Below are 21,222 nucleotides of genomic sequence, written 5' to 3'. Positions count from 1 at the left end.
TATCCTGGAAGGATATGACGCAACCCAAAGATATGGGAGGATTAGGGTTTAAGGACTTCAAGCTTTTTAACCTAGCCTTGCTTGCTAGGCAGGCATGGCGGATTCTGAAAAATCCAGACGCTCTGAGCTCCCGAATCTTGAAAGGAGTTTACTTCCCAAATACAACAATACTAGAAGCCAACATCGGCAGCCACCCGAGCCAAATCTGGAGGGCAATAGTCGAAGGAAGAGATATATTGAAACAAGGTCTAATTAGAAGGATTGGCAATGGTGCAAGCACTAATATTTGGAATGATAATTGGATCCCAGGAGATGAATTCCTGAGACCTTATAGAAGCAGAGTTGCAAACCCCCCAGAAAATGTTTCTGAATTAATAGACGCTACGGTGGCGTGCTGGAATATTGAGGGATCAGAGAAGTTCTTTTGCCCATAGATATACCTCATGTTCTTAGCATCCCGCTATGCACTATGAATCTTCCAGACTGCTGGTGCTGGAATTTTGAAAAGAATGGCGCCTTCTCAGTACGTTCCGCGTATAAGATGTTAATAGCAACAAAGCAAAGAAGAGAAGCATGGCTCGAAGGGACAGCAGGAGCTTCAAATATGCAGCAAGAAAAGAGTTCGTGGAAGTCCATATGGCATGTCAGCGTCCCGGGGAAAATAAGGATGTTCCTATGGCGACTTGCGAGGCACTCATTACCCACGGAGGATGTCAGGGAACATCGAAACATGGCGACTTCAAGTTCGTGCGGATTGTGTGGTGCACATGATTCTTGGAGGCACTCTCTTCTGGACTGCTCTATGTCCAGGTGCGTCTGGGCACTGGCGGATGAGGAGTTAGCGGACCAGTTGATGGAATCAAGCGAGCTGAGCGCTAAACAGTGGCTGTTTTCATTAATACGATCATTATCGCATGAGGCTTTTGTGAAACTGGCGGTAACACTGTGGGCAACGTGGATAGCGGGGAGAAAGGCAATTCACGAAGGCATTTTCTAGAGCCCCCACGCGACCCACGCATTCATTAATCGCTATCTAGTTGAGCTGGAGATAGTCAAAGAGCAATAACATGCAACACCGAGAGCAGCAGCACCCAGGACAGCAGCAACAGGCAGTGTAAGGCCAATGGCACCGCCGACAGGATTCGTCAAAATCCATGTCGACGCGGGGGTATCTAAACGCTATGGAAGAGGGGCGGCGGTGGCTGTCTGTCGCGATGAACAGGGAAATTACCTGGGAAGCTCAGCATTGGTGATTGAAGGGATGCAGGACATAGCGATTCTTGAATGCATGGCATGTAGAGAAGCCTTATCACTTGCAGAGCAATCATGTCTTCTCAAAATAACATGGCCAAAGAAAGTTATCCCTACAAAATCATATAGTCTGGCTATGCTCCGTCTTCCCCACACAAAGTATTTAAATCATGCACAACCCCGATGACAAGCCAAGCAATTGTTTCATACTTTAACATTTTCAAAACTTTTTCAATCTTCACGCAATACATGAGTGTGAGCCATGGATATAGCACTATATGTGGAATAGAATGGTGGTTGTGGAGAAGACAAAAGGAGAGAAGATAGTCTCACATCAACTAGGCATATCAACGGGCTATGGAGATGCCCATCAATAGATATCAATGTGAGTGAGTAGGGATTGCCATGCAACGGATGCACTAGAGCTATAAGTATATGAAAGCTCAACAAAAGAAACTAAGTGGGTGTGCATCCAACTCGCTTGCTCATGAAGACCTAGGGCATTTTGAGGAAGCCCATCATTGGAATATACAAGCCAAGTTCTATAATGAAAAATTCCCACTAGTAAATGAAAATGACAAAATGAGAGACTCTCTATCATGAAGATCCTGGTGCTACTTTGAAGCACAAGTGTGGGTCCCACATGATGAAAAAATAATAGTGGCTATGGTAAAAAAATTCAACATATTTTAGTTCCATACATTTATATCAAACTTGTTTTCTAGATTTTTTTCCAGATTTACAACAATAAATGAAGAAGAAATTCATGTGAGAGCCGGTCGTCGGGTTTTACTGAGAGCAGGGAGCATGATCCACGTGACGCGAGGTATCCACCGTCGAATCTAGTAGGAAAGTTGGGATCTGATGGAGAGGGATGATCAATCCGTGGGAGGTCAAGAGTGACCAATAAAGTGAGGCCACTTGGCATCGTTGGATGGATAACTAGCGCCAAACCCAACCCACCTCGCCGCTTCCATATTTTGGCACCGAGATATTGGACCGCTCCCGCGCTTTCATGAATATTTGGTTCAATCAAGCGAAAGTGTGGGAATTCTCCCACCCTCTCTGAAAGATTTGGTTCAAAAGATGAATGTGAAAAAGTATCCAACACAACCAACCAACCAACCAAAAACAATCTCTTTGGCCCAAATCCAAACCCAATCCGCCGCTTCCTTCTCTTCTGTCTTCCTCCTCGCCTCATATCCCCTCGATTCAATCCGCCGCCGCCGCCGACCTCCTCTCCCCACCCCACCGGCGACCTCCCGCCTCCGCCACCGCCTTGCACCGCGCCGCTGGCGCCCCCAACCTTCTCCTCTCCCCCCCTCTCTTCTTTCTCGGAGGGAAGCCCTAGATCCACAGGCCGCGGCAACCACCGCTACCGCGTTCCTCCTTCCACCCCTCCTAGCCACCCGCCGCGTCCAACCTCCACGGCTCTCCGTCTCTCGCTCCCCGCGCCCGAAACCCTAGCCTGCGGCCATGGCGACCGAGCTCGGGATCCCTCTCCTTCAAGACCTCGACAAGGGACGGGTATGCATCTTCTCTCTCTCTCTCTCTCTCTCTCTCTCTGATGTCTCATCTTCTCTAAGAAGGCACGCAGCAGACTATAGTGCACAGGTGCGGCGGCGCAAGGCTGCGACCCCCGAGGACGCGGATGTGCAGGAGCACACGCGGGTGCAACAAGGCGCACACGAGGGAGCAGCAAGGCGAAGCGGTGACCATGCCAAACAACACCGCGTTCATGGTAATCTTCTCGCTCCACTTCCTGTACCCTGTTCACGGCTTCCTGCAAACCATATATTTCCTGTGGTAACCAACTGGTGCAGAGATTTATAGAGATGGCTAATCTCGTTGGTTAGTTTGTGGCCATAAAAAAACTGGACCTTTCCTCATTGTTCAGACAATCGACATGACCTGTAGATATATATGTGTGCTATTTCGTAATTTTGTTTCATTTGCCAAATAAGTCAGGTGCAAGTCAGCGAGGCTGCAAGGCTGTGGCCCGCGAGACCGAGCGCGCCGATGTGCAAGAGTACTGCAGCGCGCATGATCTGGAGCACGACGACACAGAGAGGTGCAACAAGGCGAGGGGGCAACCATGCCAAACAACAGCCAATGTTCAGGTAATGTTCTCGTCCTTTCTGTAGGTGGATGTGCACCATGTGCGGGTCTTCCTGTAGGTGGATGTGCACCATGTGCTGGTCTTCCTGTTGGTGGATGAGCAGTATGTATTTCCTAGCTAGAGTTGTAGTGGTAACCAACTGGATCATCGACTTATAAAGATAGGTAATTTCATTGGTGGCAGTCAAAAAATGGACCTTTCAACATCGTTTGGATAAATGACATGACCTGTAGATATATGCATGTTAATCAGTATTTTTGTTTCATTTATCAAATAAGTCAGATTTCATTTTCAAGCTTATTCAAGAGGACAGTGAATGACTAAGATTCATTTGGACAACAGGTCTATCTTATTCCCCCAAAGAAGATGATAGTAGAAAACTCAAGTTAGATTGGCAGTGAGCTCTAGATGGGTCCGTATGCTCATCTCTCTGGTCCTGTACAAGACACCACAGATGGGGATTGCTCTTGTAGTCCATTCCCACCTGGCCACTGTGAGATACCTTTCTCCTCTCTTAGCTGCACTATCCGCTTGCGCTTGGTTTGATTCCATTCGATTTGCTCATCTCCCCTTTCCCTGATGTTGTGCGGTTTTCTTCCTCATGCAGGTCAGGTAGAAGGAGAAAGACTGACGTGTGGTGCGCGCGCCGCACCAGCGAGTCCATCTCCTACTTCAACTGTGATGGTGAGTCTCTCTTGTGGTCCTCCCTCTCTTTTCTCTCCATCCGAGAGCAAAAATGCATTTGAGTTTTCAGTCTGCTCTGCTGTGTGTGTGTGAGTAAGAGAGACGGAGGGAGACGCAGAGCTATGAAATGTTCCCTGCTGTTTGTAACTTCTAAGGATGTTAGCCTTTCTTTGTCTTCTGTGGATGTCATGAATCAACAAAGTTTTACTTCTATATCTAGAGATTCATGGTTGTGCTAGTAGTAAGTAGTTCAGTCTGTGTGATATAATGTTAAGGAGTAGGCCTTTTGTAGATGAACTCCGTTTTTTTGCGCGATGTGGCTGGATGTAAACATATGGCATTGTGAATATGTACTGTACGTGCCTATTTCAGAGGGCGAAGCCGGTCATCATTGACCTTGGCAAATCCGTGCTGCAGTTTTTTTTTTGTGTGTGTGTATGAAGAGAGAGAGAGAGAGAGGTATGCTATGTATGTGCTTTAATTTACGCCATCGAGTTGAATCGTGTAATTTCTGATGCTTTATATGAACAACCGTTGTTTGTCTTCTATCTTTATTAAACCTGCCAAAGTTATCTGCTTACACTGGTTATTCGTGGATCTAAAAGTTTTCCTTTGATGAAATGGAATTCGTTGTGACGGAATAGAATGCATTGACTAGCATATAAAGTATATAAAGGAATTCATTTACCTGATAGTGTTCGTAATGTGCCTGGAAATTTTATCCTTTGAAGAAGCAAGTTGCATCCTGCCTTGTGCTCATGCCCAACTGTTTATTACATGGAAGAGAAAGATAAGATGCCTACCTGATAGTCTTCCTAGAGTAAAATTGCCATTTCCTGCTTGTGGCATTGTTAGCAAGTTCTGCGAGCCTCAGATGATAAGACGACTTTCATCAGTGCTTGTGACCACATAGGTGGATTTAGTTCAACCTCCAAGTTATAGTTTCTTCAGGAAAACATTCTTTGTTGGTTTTCTTGCGTAGGATAGTTCTTGCTTACTCATTGTGATCTCAAGGGGTTCCATAGTTCAATCTGGAATCAGCCCTGAATATGTCAATGCAACATGCTTTAGCTTTAGTTAAGCCCTTTTAGTGTTGAATATATTGGTGGGAGTTTTCATATCTTTATTACAATTTCATAGAAGCAAAATAGTTCTTGACTAGAGCAATTTCCAGCACTTTGGCCACACCTAAATTTATATGCCACAGAAGAAGAAAATGGTGGAATTCAAAGGACAGCATGTCTACCTGATACAATCTTCCTAAAGTGATACTTTCATTTCCTGCTTGTGGTGTCGTTACGAAGTTCTGCAAGTCTGAGATGAGAAAACATACATGCTGAAGTTGTTATGATGTTCCTTCCAAAGATGTTTGTATAGTTTAGTAACTCTCGTTTACATCTAGGAGTAGCACTTTCAGTTTTTCTCCTTACGGTCCACTGCTTGGAGTATGTCTACTTGTTTGGTTCACTTTAAGTCTAGAATAAAAGCTTTAGGAAGAAAAGGCTGAAAGTATGACACTGGGACCAACCAACTAGTATGTTATGGACTCTTAAAAATGTTATATCTAACATATCAGTAACTTAACTGCTGCATTCTAAAAATTCTTCACTTTCAGCCATAAAGTTTTGGATTGATTACTATTTACTGGATCACTTTGTCACTGCAAGAATGATGAACTAGGATGATGTAAACTGTAACATGCTTTCCTTGTATTCAACTGACGATAAGCATCAAACTTGAATGCCTTTTTTGTATCTTTATTAAAAATTTGTTGAAGAAAAATACTTCTCGATTAGAGCAATTTCCAACACTTTCGCCAAACCTAACTTTATATGCCACGTCAGAAGAGAATGGTGGCATTCAAGGACAACATGTCTACCTGATACAATATTCCTAAAGTAAAGCTTTGATTTCCTGCTTGTGGTATCATTCCTGCTGCTTACTATTTACTGGATCACTTTGTCACTTTCTCAATTGTTGAATTACATCATGGGCCAAGAAGGGCCTTGTTTAGGTGTTTGTAATCTCCATTTTGTTTGTGCTGGTGTTCCTGTTGTTGGTGGATGTGCAATATATATTTCCTAGCTAGAGTTGCAATGGTAACCAACTGGACCATAGATTTCTAGAGATAGGTAATTTCGTTGGTGGCAGTTAAAAGATGGACCTTTCCTCATTGTTTGGACAAATGGCATGACCTGTATGATATATGCATGTTAAACAGTAATTTTGTTTCATTTACCAAATAAGTCAGATTCATTCTTGAATCTTATTCAAGAGGACAGTGAATGATTAAGATTCATTTGCGCAATAGGTCTATCTTTTTCCCCCAAAAAAGAAAGATATTATAAAAATCAAGTTAGATTGGCAGTGAGCTCTAGATGGGGCTGTGCGCTCTTCCATCCGGTGTCGTACAAGACACCGCAGATGGGGATTGCTGTTGTAGTCCATTCCCACCTGGCCACTGAGAGGTACCTGTCTCTCTCTGAGTTGCACTGTCCGCTTGCGCTTGGTTTGATTCCATTCGATTTGCTCATCTCCCCTTTCCCTGATGTTGTGCGGTTTTCTTCCTCATGCAGGTCAGGTAGGATGAGACAGACTGACGTGTGGTGCACGCCCCGCACCAGCGAGTCCATCTCGTACTTCAACTGCAATGGTGAGTCTCACTTGCTGTCTTCCCTCTCTTTTCTCCTCTTTTAGCAAAAATGAATTTCAGGGTTGTGTTTGTGTGTGTGTGTGTGTGTGAGAGAGAGAGAGAGAGAGAGAGTTGCCTTGTGATTTTGATTCCAGTTAAATCTGCTATGTATGTGCTTTAATTTACGTCGACGAACTTCTGAGGCTGGAGATGAACAACCTTTGATTTTCAACTGTCTTTACCAACCCTGCCTAACATATGTGCTTTCACTGCTTATTTGTGGATCTGAAAGTTTTCCTTTGATTAAATGGCGTTAGTTGTAACGGAATAAAATGTTATTCAGCTTTAAGTACATAATAAAGGAATAAATTTATCTGATAGTGTTTGTAATGTGCATGAAAAGTTTATCCTCTGAAGAAGCAAGTTGCATCCTGCCCTGTCCACATGCCCAATTGTTTATTGTATGGAAGAAAATGATAAGATGCCTACCCGGTAGTGTTCCTAGAGTAAAATTTTCATTGCCTGCTTGTGGTACTGTAAGCAAGTGCTGGAAGTCTCAAATGATAAGACAACTTCGTTAGTGTTTGTTACAACACAAGTGGATTTGCTTAATCTTCCATTTATGGTTTCTTGAAGTGAACATTCCTTGTCTGTTTTCTTGTGCATGAAAATTCTTTGCTTATTCATTTTGAACTCAAGGGTTTCTCAGTTTAGTCTGGAATTCAACCCTGGATATGCCAGTGCAATATGCCTTAGCGTTAATCGAGGGCCTTCTTGTATTGAATATATCGGTGGAAGTTTTGTATTTTTATTGATTTCTGTAGAAGCAAAATACTTATTGATTAAAGAAATTTCCAGCTCTTTGGCCACTCCCACGTCCCAACTTTGTGCTTGGAGTATGTCTACTTGTTTAAATGGTTTGCTTTAAGTCTTGAATAAAAGCTTTAGGAAAAAAGGCTGAAAGTGGGACACTGGGACCAACCAGCTAGTCTGTTACGGATTCTTCAAAATGTTATACTGTGTGTCTATATAGTGTGCTAACTAATAATTCTTCACTTTTAGCCAATAGCGTATTGAATTGATTACTATTTATTGGATCACCTTCTCACTTTCTCAACTCCTGAAATTGTCACTTCAAGAATGATGAACTATGATTATGTATACTGTAACATGCTTTCCCTGGATTCACCTGACGATAAGCATCAAACTTGAATGCCCTTTGTGTGATATACATTATACATTTGTACGCAATCCTAGAGTTAGAATCTGAAACATATAACACCTAGTTTTTTATGTACTAAGGACAACAATTTCTGCAGTTTTCTGAAACATAGCATGTGTTGCCTAAATTTGATTTCCTATGTCCTGGCTTACGCAGATTAGCTTAACTAGCCTACATGGTTATCCACGAGAGGCGCGTAGCAGCCAGACGGAGGCGGAGATGGCGAACGCTAGTCGCACCGGGTCGCCGACCGCGCCCCTGCTGCTCTTACCCGACATGCGGCTCGGCTCTCCCTTCGCCTCTGGTGGACAGAACCAACTCCAGCGTAGGTAAGCTCATTTTCGTTCCTCTCTACCCTGCTCCCTCTAATTCCCTCCTATGTTAAGGAAGAACGAGTCGTTCTTGCTCATCTTCAGAACCTTACAGGGGTCTGTGCCGAATGCTTCTTCCAGAACAATGAAACCCATGTCCACACCTAACTTTATATGCCACGGAAGAAGATAATGATGGCATTCAAAGGACAACATGTCTACCTAATACAATATTCTTAAAGTTAAAATTTCATTTCCTGCTTGTGGCATCGTTAGGAAGTTCTACAAGTCTCAAATGAGAAAACATCCATGCTGAATTTGTTTTGATGTTCCTTTCAAAGATGTTTGCCTGGTTTAATAACCCTCATTTATGTCTAGTTGGAGTAGCACTTTCAGTTTTTCTCCTTGGGGTTCAAGTGCTTGGAGTATGTTGACTTGTTTAAATGGTTTGCTGCAAGTCTTGAATAAAAGCTTTAGGAAGAAAAGGCTGAAAGCGGGACACTGGGGCCAACACAACTAGTCTTCCATGAACTCCTAAAAATCTTATCCTGTGTGTCCACTTTGTACTAGCATATAAGTGACTTAACTGCTGCATACTAAAAATTCTTCACTTTCAGGCATTCGGTTTTGAATTGATTACTACTTACTGGATCACTTTATCACTTTCTCAACTGCTGAAATTGTCACTGCAAGAATGATGAACTATGATGATGTAAACTGTAACATGATTTCCTTGGGTTCAACTGACAATAAGCATCAAACTTGAGTGCCCTTTTTATGATACATTATACATTTGTATGCAATCCTTGAGTTAGAATCTGAAACATATACCACCTTTTTTGTTGTGTGCTAAGGATAACCATTTGTGCAGTTTTTTATGAAACACTGCATGTGTTCTTGGCTAACTCTCATTTTCTATGTCCTGGCTTACATAGATCAACTTAATTAGCCAACTTGGTTTCTCGCACCAACTAGGGCACCTGCAATCACCAAGGTCCTAAAGCCATATGTTCTGAAGATGCACTTCTAAAGCAACTTTGCGGCCATGCCAAACACCAGTTTTGTCATTATGTCGGCGACGAGGCTATGCGCTCTTTCGTCCGGTGTCGTACAAGACACCGCAGATGGGGACTGCTGTCTTCGTCCATTCCGACCTGGCCTTTGAGGTAGGTACCTTTCTCTCTCTCCGAGCTGCACTACCCCCTTGCCCAGCTGTATCTTTCATTGAGCCCATGATAGTGGAACACGAAATGTTGCTGGTCTTTTTTTACCGATATATACACTTTCCTGGACAGTTGCTCCCATAGATTTAGCAATCTGGTAGAACTGAACTTCCATTTATGTGATCTATTAGATGGTTCAGTTATGTGATGATGAACTAGGCTTTACTCTGGTGGTCTCAACTTGGTTAAGTTGGTCCGATTCGTGATGTCTAGGATCGGCTGTAGAGGATGACCGGCTATGAAAATTCGACATTAAAGTAATAAAGAGAAGAAAATGAACTGCCATAGTAAACTAACGTAGTATACTATGAATATTTGATGTTATTATACATTCCAGTAGGATTCTGTCTTTATGTGCTTATTTGAACTATAATATAGAGTTATCAAATATTTCTACACACCATAAAAAGAACCTTAGCCTCTTGGGGCTTGAATTAGATGTAGAGGTCCAGGTCTAGCTAAGCCTTTTGGGACTGACAAGGCAGGTTGCTTTTGAGGCTTGCTCATTTTTATTTTTCTCAGTTTAGGACCAGGGGTTATTTTTCAGTAGAATACCATGAATGCCGGTTTCTATTGATTTAATGTGAATTGGCCAAGTACTATTTTTTCCACTTGTTATGATCAGGTTTTACAAAATTTGGAGTTTATACAATTCATTAGGTTGTCTGTACTAAATTACCACCCTGAAGATTTGTTTTTTGTGTTGTCCTTGTGTAGGATTTGGTACAACATGATCACCTATGCAGAGGAGAAGAGGTTCACTATGCCAGGCAAGGTGCGTGGTGGTAGGCTTAGTCTTTGGCCTCGTCATCTTCCATTGGCCCTGCTGTAGAGCCACATAGGCGGCGATGTTGGGCATCGGCTAGAAGACAACCATGGTGAGCTCCCCCAGCACCTCTCCTTTCTCTGCTCCTCGACTCCCGCTGCTCTGGCCTTGTGGTCATCGAGCCACGGCTTTCGTTGCTCTTGGTTCACGGCCATCATGATACCATGTCAAATGGATAAGTTGCGATGATATTGACCTGTTGTTTAGTGCATTGTTCTCTCTCTGTGTGTGTGTGTGTGTGATAAACTTTTCTTCTTTATTGCCTGCTTTATTGGTGAACATCACCTTTGATGAGCATGGGCGTGTGGATGGAGACTAAAACAAGATGGCGAGCAGCAACACGCCTGACACCATCAACCTGTGTTCTTCCTAGTCTCTGATCCGATGGCTTATGCGACCACCTCACCATGTCCAAATATAAGTCATTGTTGCATGGAAGGTGAGCTATGGCTGCTTCTATGCTTTAGACTTGTTCCAGGGATCAGAAGTTTGAATCTGTGACTTTGCTTGTGCATGTTCTGTTATTGTTGGATTAAGCATGACTTTCTGCTGTTATATCCTTGGTCTCTAGGGCTTGTATATCTTGATCATTACTCACAGTTTACAAGGAGTAAATATCTGTTCTATTTAGGGTACGCATGATGCCTTTACTTCTGTTTAAGGTCAAATTGTTGTTAGAGTGAGATTTTAATTAGATGAGCCACTCCTCTAGACTGTTTACACGAATTTGATGGTTATGAACCAAAAAGATGGTTCTCGATGATTTGATTGCTCACTTGGCTGTTACATGTATTTCTAGAATGAAGACCATGACACCACACTTGGTTTGAGATCTTGATCTTTAGAGTTTGGTGATGAATTCTGGTACTGGAACTTGTTGTTTTGTCTAGACGATATTTGATTTATAGGGGTTGTTTGGATCGCACCCCCGATCCGCTTGGCCAAATATTTGGCGTTGACCGCTGTAAGGGCATATTTTATCCCTCAGGTGTTTTCGTGATTGATGACAATGCATTTGCGGACTAATCGTGTGCCTTGAGTTTCTCAGATACTTCATCTCTAGGCATGAGACGATTCGGTGCCTCTCGAAGACTATTGAAGTCGGCGTTGTTCTACGTTTCTTTTTGGTGGATTTGAGTCGTAGGAGAGCCATACTATTAAGAGGGGGTCCGCGTTGGAAATGTTTGGGTGGAATCAACACGTACACTTGTTCCTCCTTTCCCTGCATTTTGGAGCTTCCCTTTGTTATCTTGGTTGTGCGGGAATCTGACGACTATTGCTGTACTTGCGGTAGTACCGCAAGTACACGCAGTAGTACCGCTGTGTGTCACGGTAGTACCGCTCATCTGGAGCGGTAGTACCGCGGCTCCCAGGCCTTGTGCCGCTCCGGTGCGGTAGTAGGGGCGGATGTAATTTTTTACATCCGTGCCCTCCATGGTAGTACCGCTCGTCCAGCGCGGTAGTACCGCGGGACCCCACGGTAGTACCGCTCCCTAGGAGTCGTAGTACCGTGACCCTCCTACCTAGTACCGCAGTGTCGCGGTAGTAGGCGCGGATGTAATGTTTTACATCCGCGCCCGCACGGTAGTACCGCGCCTCGCGAGCGGTAGTACCGCATCGGATTTTTGTACCACCTCAGTTTCAGCGGAAGTAGGCACGGATGTAATTTATTTCATCCGCGCCCTTCCTAGGCCGTGACTTTCCTGCCTAGCGGTTGTACCGCAAGTGGGTGCGGTAGTACCGCGCAAGTGGTAGTACTGCCCCCTTGTCAGGCTAGTTCCGGCCTGTGCTGCTGTCGCGGTAGTACTATGGTCAGCCACGGTAGTACCGCACAGCTTCGCGGTAGTACCGCGCCCCTAGAGCGGTAGTACCGTGTGTCGCGGGCTGAACATGTGGATAACGGTTGGATTCTTTCCACGACTATATAAGGGGTGTCTTCTACCTCTAGTTGACTACCTCTTCCACCTCTAAGCTCCATTGTTGCTCCAAGCTCCATTTTCACTCGATCTTTCTCCCTAGCCAATCAAACTTGTTGATTTGCTCGGGATTGGGTGACAAGTGCCCGATCTACACTTCCACCACAGGATATTTGATTCCCCCCACTTATCCCTAGCGGATCTTGTTACTCTTGGGTGTTGAGCACCCTAGACGGTTGAGGTCACCTCGAAGCCATACTCCATTGTGGTGAAGCTTCACGGTATTGTTGGGAGCCTCCAAGTGTTGTGGAGATTGCCCCAATCTTGTTTATAAAGGTCCGATTGCCGCCTTCAAGGGCTCCAATAGTGGAATCACGGCATCTCGCATTGTGTGAGGGCGTGAGGAGATTACGGTGGCCCTAGTGGCTTCTTGGGGAGCATTGTTCCTCCACACCGCTCTAACGGAGACGTACTTCCCCTTAAAAGGAAGGAACTTCGGTAACACATCTTCGTCTCCACCGGCTCCACTCTTGGTTATCTTGTCCCTTTACTTTTGCAAACTTACTTGTGCTATATCCATTGCTTACTTGTGTGCTTATTGTCTTTGCATCATATAGGTTGTCCACGTAGTTGCACATCTAGACAACCTATTTCATTGCAAGGTTTAAATTGTTAAAGAAAAGTCTAAAAAGTGTTAGTTGCCTATTCACCCCTCCCTCTAGTCAACCATATCGATCCTTTCAATTGGTATCAGAGCCTCGTCTCTTTATTAAGGACTTTGCCGTCCGAAGAGTATGGTTGACAAGAACGACGGTGCGGAGGAGCACTCCGGTGTGAATCCCGTCTCGTCTTCGGCCGAAGGGGGAACCTCGGTCTCTCGTGAGGAATTTAATGTGGCTTTAGACACATTGAAAACCTCCATGATGGCCGAGGTTAAAAGCATGTTTTCTGAATTCCTAGAGGGACTCAAACTATCTACCTCGCCAATGAAAGTGGGTGATCCCATTAATAAGGTGATGGATGCTAACCCCGACAAGGGGGAAGCTAATAGTGAAAAGAGTCCGTCTACTAGTGGTAGAAATGGCACCGGCATCTTTGCCAATGTGGAACCCCCGGTGTATAGAGGACCGATCCCCTCTACTCATTTGAATCATGCCGGTCCTCCTCCTAAATATGTGAAAAATGAAGATTTTGATGCTTCGCTCTATCGCTTCAAGCGTCACTTAAAACATGTGAACACTAACCTTTGGAGAATTATTGAAGAAGGTTTCTATCCTCATGATCCAAGCAACTTCACTCCTTGAGAAGAAGTGGACAATCAATTCAATGAAAGTGCTCTCTTCATCATCCAAGATGCAATCCTTCCCGAAGATCTCCCTCATCTTCGACCTCATGCCATGGCTAAAGAAGCATGGAAATGTGTCGAGCGTCTCTATCGAGGAAGTGCTAGCATTCAACGCTCCAACTATGAAGTGGTGCAAGATGAGGCCGATGAGTTTGCTATGAAAGAGGATGAAGAACCTCCTGAGCTCTTTCGAAGAGTGACCAAACTCGCGGTCGCACTCCGAGATCATGGAAGCAAGGACACGGATGACAACTGGATCAAGCGCAAGTTCCTCAAGGCCATGATGCCCTACAACAAGGCCATGTCCTCCGTCATTCGCCAAAGACCGGACTTCCACTCCATGACCTCTAGTGAAGTGTTGGATGAGTTTGTTGCAATGAGCATCTTGGACAAGACCGCCGACAATGCGGTGCTCCGTTCCCAAAGGGCAAATAAGCCCAATCTTGCCTTGAAGGCCAAGGTTAGTGTGGAAGAAGAAGAAGAAGAAGAGGAAGATGAGGAGAGCAACCCCGAGGACACGAAGTATGATTATCATGAGCACATGGCTCTTGCCTCAAGACAGTTTTGGAGTAAGAAGACTACAAGACCCAACTTCAACAAGAACAACTCAAGTGGCTTCAAGGGGAAGCAACGAGTTAGAACTTGTTTCAACTGTGGCAATGTTAGCCATTTCGTTCCGGATTGTCCATACGAGAAACAGGAAGACAATGGTGGCAAGTTCGTTCGAAAAGACAAAGCCAAGTCCTTCCCCAACAAGAACAACTTCACCAGGAAGACTCCTCGCGGGTTGGTGGTTCAAGAAGAATACCGTGAGGATGACGATGATGATGAAGATGGTGAAACAATGGCCATGGCATCCGTTGCCATTGTCACAACTCCTCGGGTGTCTCTCTTCGATGCACCTATCGAGAACATCACCGCCAAGTGCCTCATGGCTAAGGCCACCAACAAGGTGTTTGCTTCCGGTGGGGGATCATGGTTGCTCGATAGTGGAGCAACAAATCATATGACCGGGAGCAAGGACTTGGTCGTGGACATGCACAAGATCCCATCTATGCCCACCAATGTCGAATGGGGTGATGCCTCACATTCTAAGGTATTGGGTCTTGGCAAGGTTGTCATTTCTCATGATCTAACGATCGAGAAAGTCATGCTTGTTGAGTCCCTTGTGTTCAATTTACTTTCCATTCGTCAACTCGCACTCATGGGTTTTGCCACCTTCTTTGATATTGATACCGTGGCCCTCTTGTGGAGCAAGACTCTTAAAGTAGCCTTTGTTGGGCATGTCGAGAACGGTCTCTATGTGGTTAACTTCTCGGAGCAACCCACTAAGACCGCGACATGCCTAATGGCTAAAGTTGATGTGGGATGGCTTTGGCATCGCCGTTTAGCCCACGTCAATATGAGATCTTTGCAAAGTCTTCTCAAGGGGGACCATGTTCATGGACTAACGAATGTTAGTTTTGCCAAAGATCGTGTTTGCAGTGCTTGTATCGAAGGAAAGCTTCATGAGACGGCTCACCCTCCCACGACTATCATCTACTCGAAGAGACCCTTGGAGCTCCTCCACATGGACCTCTTTGGGCCCCCATCCTTTGATAGTCTTGGGGGTAGAAAGTATTGCTTGGTGATTGTGGATGATTATTCAAGATACACTTGGGTATACTTCTTCAAGAGGAAGAGTGAGACTCAACAAACCATCATGGACTTTGCAAATGAAGCTCAACGTGAACACAATGCAAAGATCTTGACAATAAGAAGTGACAACGGCACCGAGTTCAAGAACTACACCTTGGATGAGTTTCTTAGTGATGAAGGGATCAAGCATCAATATTCTGCACCATATACCCCTCAACAAAATGGTGTTGCGGAGAGGAAGAACCGGACGTTGATGGATGCGGCAAGGACCATGATGGCGGAGTTCAAGTCTCCATACAACTTCTGGGCCGAAGCCATCAACACAGCTTGTCATGCATCCAATCGGCTCTATCTTCGCAAAGGCTTGAACAAGACTCCGTATGAGATACTCACCGGGAACAAGCCCAATCTCAAGTACTTCCGGGTGTTTGGGTGTAAGTGTTTCATTCTCAAGAAAGGTGTTCGCTTGTCTAAATTCGAAGCTAGAGCTCATGAGGGCATATTTGTTGGTTATGCTACAAACTCTCATGCTTACCGTGTTCTCAACAAGTCCAACGGACTCATTGAGGAGACGTGTAACGTAGAGTTTGATGAAAATAACGGCTCCCAAGTGGAGCAAAGTGGTACTTGTGATGTAGGTGATGAAATTCCTCCCCAAGCCATAAGAATAATGGGTATTGGTTATATCCTACCCATTGAGGAACCCCTTGTGGCCGAATAAAAAGGACAATGCTCCACTCAAGTGGAGCCATCACCTCCCCAAGACCCACACGCTTCCGAAGAACAAAGTGAAGGCCCTCACCCTCATGAACAAGACCAAGTGCAAGATCAACCTCAAGATGGTGGTGAACCTCTAAATGATGCCCAAGGTCAAGTTCTCCCCCTCGAGCAAGTTCAAGATCATGAGCAAGCTCAAGACGACGCTCAAGATGATCAAGTTAACCTTCCTCCTTCCACACCCGAGGAGGAATTAGAGCGCCGTGCCGCGAAGATAGCTTCCAAACTCACCACACAAGGCCATCTCATGGAAAACGTGGTTGGAAGCCTAAGAAAGGGGGTAAGCACTCGTAGACAATTAGCTAACTATTGTGAACATCATGCGTTTGTCTCTTGTGTTGAACCTCAAAAGGTCTATGAGGCGCTCGAAGACTCGGATTGGCTCAATGCCATGCATGAAGAACTCAACAACTTCGAATACAACAAGGTGTGGAGATTGGTGCCAAGACCTTCGGGGAACCACAACGTCATTGGAACAAAGTGGATCTTCAAGAACAAGCAAGATGCTCATGGGAACATCATTCGCAACAAGGCAAGATTGGTAGCGCAAGGCTACTCCCAAGTCGAGGGTATCGACTACGGTGAAACCTTTGCTCCCGTTGCTCGTCTTGAATCCATTCGTTTGTTGATTGCTTATGCTTCCCATCACAACTTTAAGTTGCAACAAATGGATGTGAAAAGTGCTTTTCTTATTGGTCCCATTAATGAGTTGGTTTATGTCAAGCAACCCCCCGGGTTCGAGGACCCCTACTTCCCGGATCATGTGTATCAACTTGATAAGGCACTCTATGGCCTTAAACAAGCCCCACGTGCGTGGTACGACCACCTTACCGAGTTGTTACAAGATCGTGGATTTGAAGTAGGACAAATCGATCCCACTCTTTTTACTAAGAAGGTCAAAGGGGAGTTGTTTGTATGCCAACTATATGTTGATGATATTATCTTTGGTTCTCCTAACAAAGCTTTCAATGAGGAATTTGCCGCTCTCATGACCTCCAAGTTCAAGATGTCTTCGATGGGAGAGTTGAAGTTCTTCCTTGGCTTTGACATCAAACAAAGAAGAGAAGGAACCTTCATCAACCAAGCCAAATACACTCAAGACATGCTTAAAAGATTCAAGCTAAGTGATGTCAAGCCGGCTTCTACACCAATGCCTACCAAGTGCCAACTTGACATCGATCCCAATGGTAAAGCGGTGGATCAAAAGGTATATCGCTCCATGATTGGCTCCTTGCTTTACCTTTGTGCATCTAGACCGGATATCATGTTGAGTGTGGGGATGTGTGCACAGTTTCAAGCCGCACCAAAGGAAAGTCACTATGTGGCGGTCAAGAGAATCTTTCGATATTTGGCTCATACCCCAAACTTTGGCTTATGGTACCCAAGAGGAGCAAATTTCAAGCTTAAAGGTTTCACGGATTCCGATTGGGCGGGGGACAAAGTGGATAGGAAGTCCACTTTCGGAGGGTGCCAATTTCTTGGTTGCTCTATGGTAAGTTGGTCTTCCAAGAAGCAAAGTTGTGTGTCTCTCTCGTCCACCGAAGCGGAGTATGTGGCGGCCGGTAGTTGTTGTGCTCAACTCCTATGGATGAGGCAAACTTTAAAGGAGTATGGTGTCATTTGTGACAAAGTGCCTCTTTGGTGTGATAATGAAAGTGCCATCAAGATTTCTCTCAACCTGGTACAACACTTCAAGACGAAGCACATTGAGATTCGGTATCACTTCATCCGGGATCACATTAGGCGAGGGGAGATCGAGCTCAAGTATGTCAACACTCATGATAACCTTGCAGATATTTTCACGAAGCCTTTGGATGAAGCAAGATTTCGCGAGTTAAGGCATGAGCTAAATATCATTGATTTGAGCAATGTGACTTGAACCCGTACACCCCCCACCACACTCAATGTGTTGTCTAGTTTAGGTGTAGGCATGGACATAGGGGGAGTGTTGTTCTCTCAATGAACTCTCCCTCCCCCCATTATGCATAAATCGATCACCTCTTTCACATTAGCCATTTTTAATGGTACTTGTGCTTCAAAGACGAGTTTTGGTCATGGGCCCAAGGATAATTCTTCGCGGTGCCATACCATCCAACTCAAACATAGGTGGCTTCGGCCACCGCCCTCTCTCCTTGAGAGGCTTTGTCGCTTGGTGGTTTCTTGTTGTCTTTTTGCCTCTGGTTTGTGCGTGTTCTTGTGGTTTCTTTTGTGTGAAAAGTTTCAGTGCAAAGGCTTTTTCTTCTCGTGTTGAAACTTGCGGTGACTTGAGCTCACGGTACTACCGCGGCCAGCTACGGTACTACCGCAGTCAGCCACGGTACTACCGCTTGCGGGAGCACGGTACTACCATCACCACACGGAAGTAATTTTTTACTGCCGCCTGGTTGAGCGGTACTGCCGCCTCGGCGCGGTACTTCCGCTCGAGCGGTACTACCGCAATGATACGCGGTACTACCGTGCCATTTCGAGCGCGTGGGGATAAGGACGGGCAGGGGGAGTTTTAACTCCCCATACCCATTCGCTGTCCTCTCTCTCCACGTCGCCTCCTTCTCTCCCTCGCTCAAGAACGGAGCCGGCGCTCGTCGCTGGATCTCCTCCACCGGCTGCCCTCCCGTGATTCCGACCGGTGGGATCGTTCCCCACCACGTGTTCTTGCTATGGACCAAGGTTTTTCCCCAACTCCCTCTCCGTGTTGATTGTGTTTAGTGTTTCTAGGTTTTGGGGGAGGCTTGTGTGTTCTTGAGATTCTTAGGCTTAATCTCTGCAAGAGTAGGATGAAGGAGCGTGGTATTGCATAGGATTTATACTTGTATTGTTGTCTTGCGCTAGATCGGATCACCGTAGCACCGCCATTGTTTCGCGGTTCTTTTCAGATTCAAACCGCCGGTTGGATCTGATGCGACGCGGTACTACCGCCCGTCTGGCGCGGTACTATCGCTTGCACGGTACTACCGCCCTTCGGGAGCGGTACTACCGCGCTCTGTGCGGTACTAAAATTTTACTTCCGCTCCAACCACGGTACTACCGTGACCTCGCACGGTACTACCACTTTTGGAGCAGTACTAATATTTTAGTACCGCAGGCAGTGGCAGTTCTACCGTGGCTCACATCTATCGCATGCCAACTTTCTCGTATGCCTTCTATGTGTTTCTTGTGCTTTTTCGTGGCCTTTGCATTGATCCTTTTGCGTCTTTGGTGTTTTGCGTGTGTGTCTCAGGTGGTGGCTCTCGCCGGTCCAACCCCAGTCGTGACACTAGTTCCAAACGTCTGCGCAACCCAGGTGATGTACCAGAGGGCTCGTCTGCCTCCAAGCGCAATGTCAAGCACTCAGCAGCAAGCACAAGGAGCCCACTAAGGGCATGGATGAGATAGCCCAAGCTGATTATGTCCGTCTCAGGCAGCATCACCCTTATGTGCACCCGCGTTCCACTGTCAGAGGCTGTGAGCTGTTCTGGAACAAGCAACAGACCAACATCTATCTGGATGTCATCAAGAACAAGCAGAATACCTATGTGGAGGTGAAGTGGATTGATATGCATCACATGAGGAAGGACAAGTTCCGTGACTACTTTGGAGAGGCTCTGGACTTGGTGGAGCAGTTTGGCATTGAGCATGTGTTAACCTTCCACCTCGACTATGACCCTGAGCTTATCTATCAGTTCTTTGCCTCAGTCTACTTTCACTCCGATGAGGAACGGAGGATGACCTGGATGACCAATGGCCGTAAGCTGTCTACTACCTGGAAGGAGTTCATGGATATTCTCCAGGTTCCTGATGATGGGCTCAACTCTCCAGTGGGTGTTCGCCCCCATGCCAATGCTGACTCTGCCAACAAGGACAGGCTTGCACCATTCATGGTTGAGAAGGCGCTCGCAAATGGCAAGACAACTCTAGTACTCAACCCTTTTCTGGATATCATGTATCGCATCTTCCACAACTCCTTGTTCCCTCGCATCGGTGACGAAGACAAGGTTCATGCCTATATGGTGGACATGATGCTCATCTGCGAGGAGGCTCGTTCGTCTCAGTCTCAGCCACTTGATGTCTCACACATCATGTGGTGTGAGCTCCGGTTTGCAGTGCTCAACCGCAAGGTGCCTATCTATGGGCCCTATCTGTTTCTGCTGATTTCGAAGACTTGGGAGAAGATGTTCCCTGATGAGGAGTTTCTTGCTGCAGACTGGGTTCGCCATGAGCCCATCTGCCTGCGTATCAAATCCAACTGGGCCAACACCACTACTCGTGCCGAGGCGACTGCTGCTAGGGCTGCTGTTGATGAGGAGGATGCTGGCGTCGAGGATGTTGCTGAGGGCCATGCTGCTAGGCCTTCCCAGAGTACCACTATGCCATCATGGGCCAAGAAGCTGAAGGACAAGATGAAGACTCTTTTCTGCATGCAAGCCAAGGGGCAGTACAGGACTCACGTGGCGTCCAAGGAGAGTCGTCGCCGGGACAACAAGATCTTGCAGCTCTATGGTGAGGCAGTGTTTGGCAGGTCTGAGGAGCACATCACTCCAGAGGCCGAGTGGATGGAGAAGCAGGGCTACAGGTGGATTGAGTCTGAGGAGGATGTCGAGGAGACCATCCCTGCTGCCGAGGAGACCGACAGAGAGGCTTGGGACGAGTTCTCTGCTTGAGCCACCTCTTGTGTGTAGGTGTCCTCTCTGCTTTTTTGGCGTCTCGATGCCAAAGGGGGAGAGAGTGTAGGGATTTGCGAGTGTATCGTGTGTTTGCTGCTTTCTCGTTTGAACTATTTGCTACTTTCTCGTTTGAACCTCGATAGCTTTACTTCGTATGGTGTAAGACATATGCACTCTATCTATCCTAGCGAGCTTGTGTTATATTGTGTTATCTTTATGCTATGCTATGCTTATTATCATGCCTTGGTCTCTAAAATATAGGGGGAGTGTTGATCCTAGTCTGTGTGCTATGCAGTCCAAAGCATTCATCTAAAGTGCACACATCTAGGGGGAGCCCGTCTATATTTTAGAGCGGTGGGGTTTGCCCCTGCTCTAAATTATCTTATCTATATGCAAATCCCGTGTTGTCATCAATCCACCAAAAAGGGGGAGATTGTAAGGGCATATTTTATCCCTCAGGTGTTTTGGTGATTGATGACAATGCATTTGCGGACTAATCGTGTGCCTTGAGTTTCTCAGATACTTCATCTCTAGACATGAGACGATTCGGTGCCCCTCGGAGACTATTGAAGTCGACGTTGTTCTACGTTTCTCTTTGGTGGATTTGAGTCGTAGGAGAGCCGTACTATTAAGAGGGG

The 21,222-nt window shown here is 45.8% G+C and overlaps 2 non-coding genes and 2 pseudogenes across 2 annotated transcripts; all 4 read left to right on the top strand.

Annotated features, from left to right (window-relative positions):
• Positions 1-4,832: 4,832 nt before the first annotated feature.
• LOC123095400 (uncharacterized) lies at positions 4,833-4,944 on the top strand (annotated as a pseudogene).
• Positions 4,945-5,271: 327 nt separating this feature from the next.
• LOC123095382 (small nucleolar RNA snoR104) lies at positions 5,272-5,389 on the top strand. Its single transcript, XR_006446237.1, has one exon. It is a non-coding gene; the product is annotated as a small nucleolar RNA snoR104 (small nucleolar RNA).
• A 1,761-nt stretch (positions 5,390-7,150) lies between these two features.
• On the top strand, positions 7,151-7,262 carry LOC123095408 (uncharacterized; annotated as a pseudogene).
• A 1,149-nt stretch (positions 7,263-8,411) lies between these two features.
• Positions 8,412-8,530, top strand: LOC123095390 (small nucleolar RNA snoR104). Its single transcript, XR_006446244.1, has one exon. It is a non-coding gene; the product is annotated as a small nucleolar RNA snoR104 (small nucleolar RNA).
• The last annotated feature ends 12,692 nt before the right edge of the window (positions 8,531-21,222 follow it).

This window comes from Triticum aestivum, chromosome 4B, assembly GCF_018294505.1.
Source record: "Triticum aestivum cultivar Chinese Spring chromosome 4B, IWGSC CS RefSeq v2.1, whole genome shotgun sequence".
Taxonomy (NCBI): domain Eukaryota; kingdom Viridiplantae; phylum Streptophyta; class Magnoliopsida; order Poales; family Poaceae; genus Triticum; species Triticum aestivum.
The sequence above is the reverse complement of the archived record's forward strand: the minus strand, read 5'-3'. Positions and strand labels throughout refer to the sequence as shown.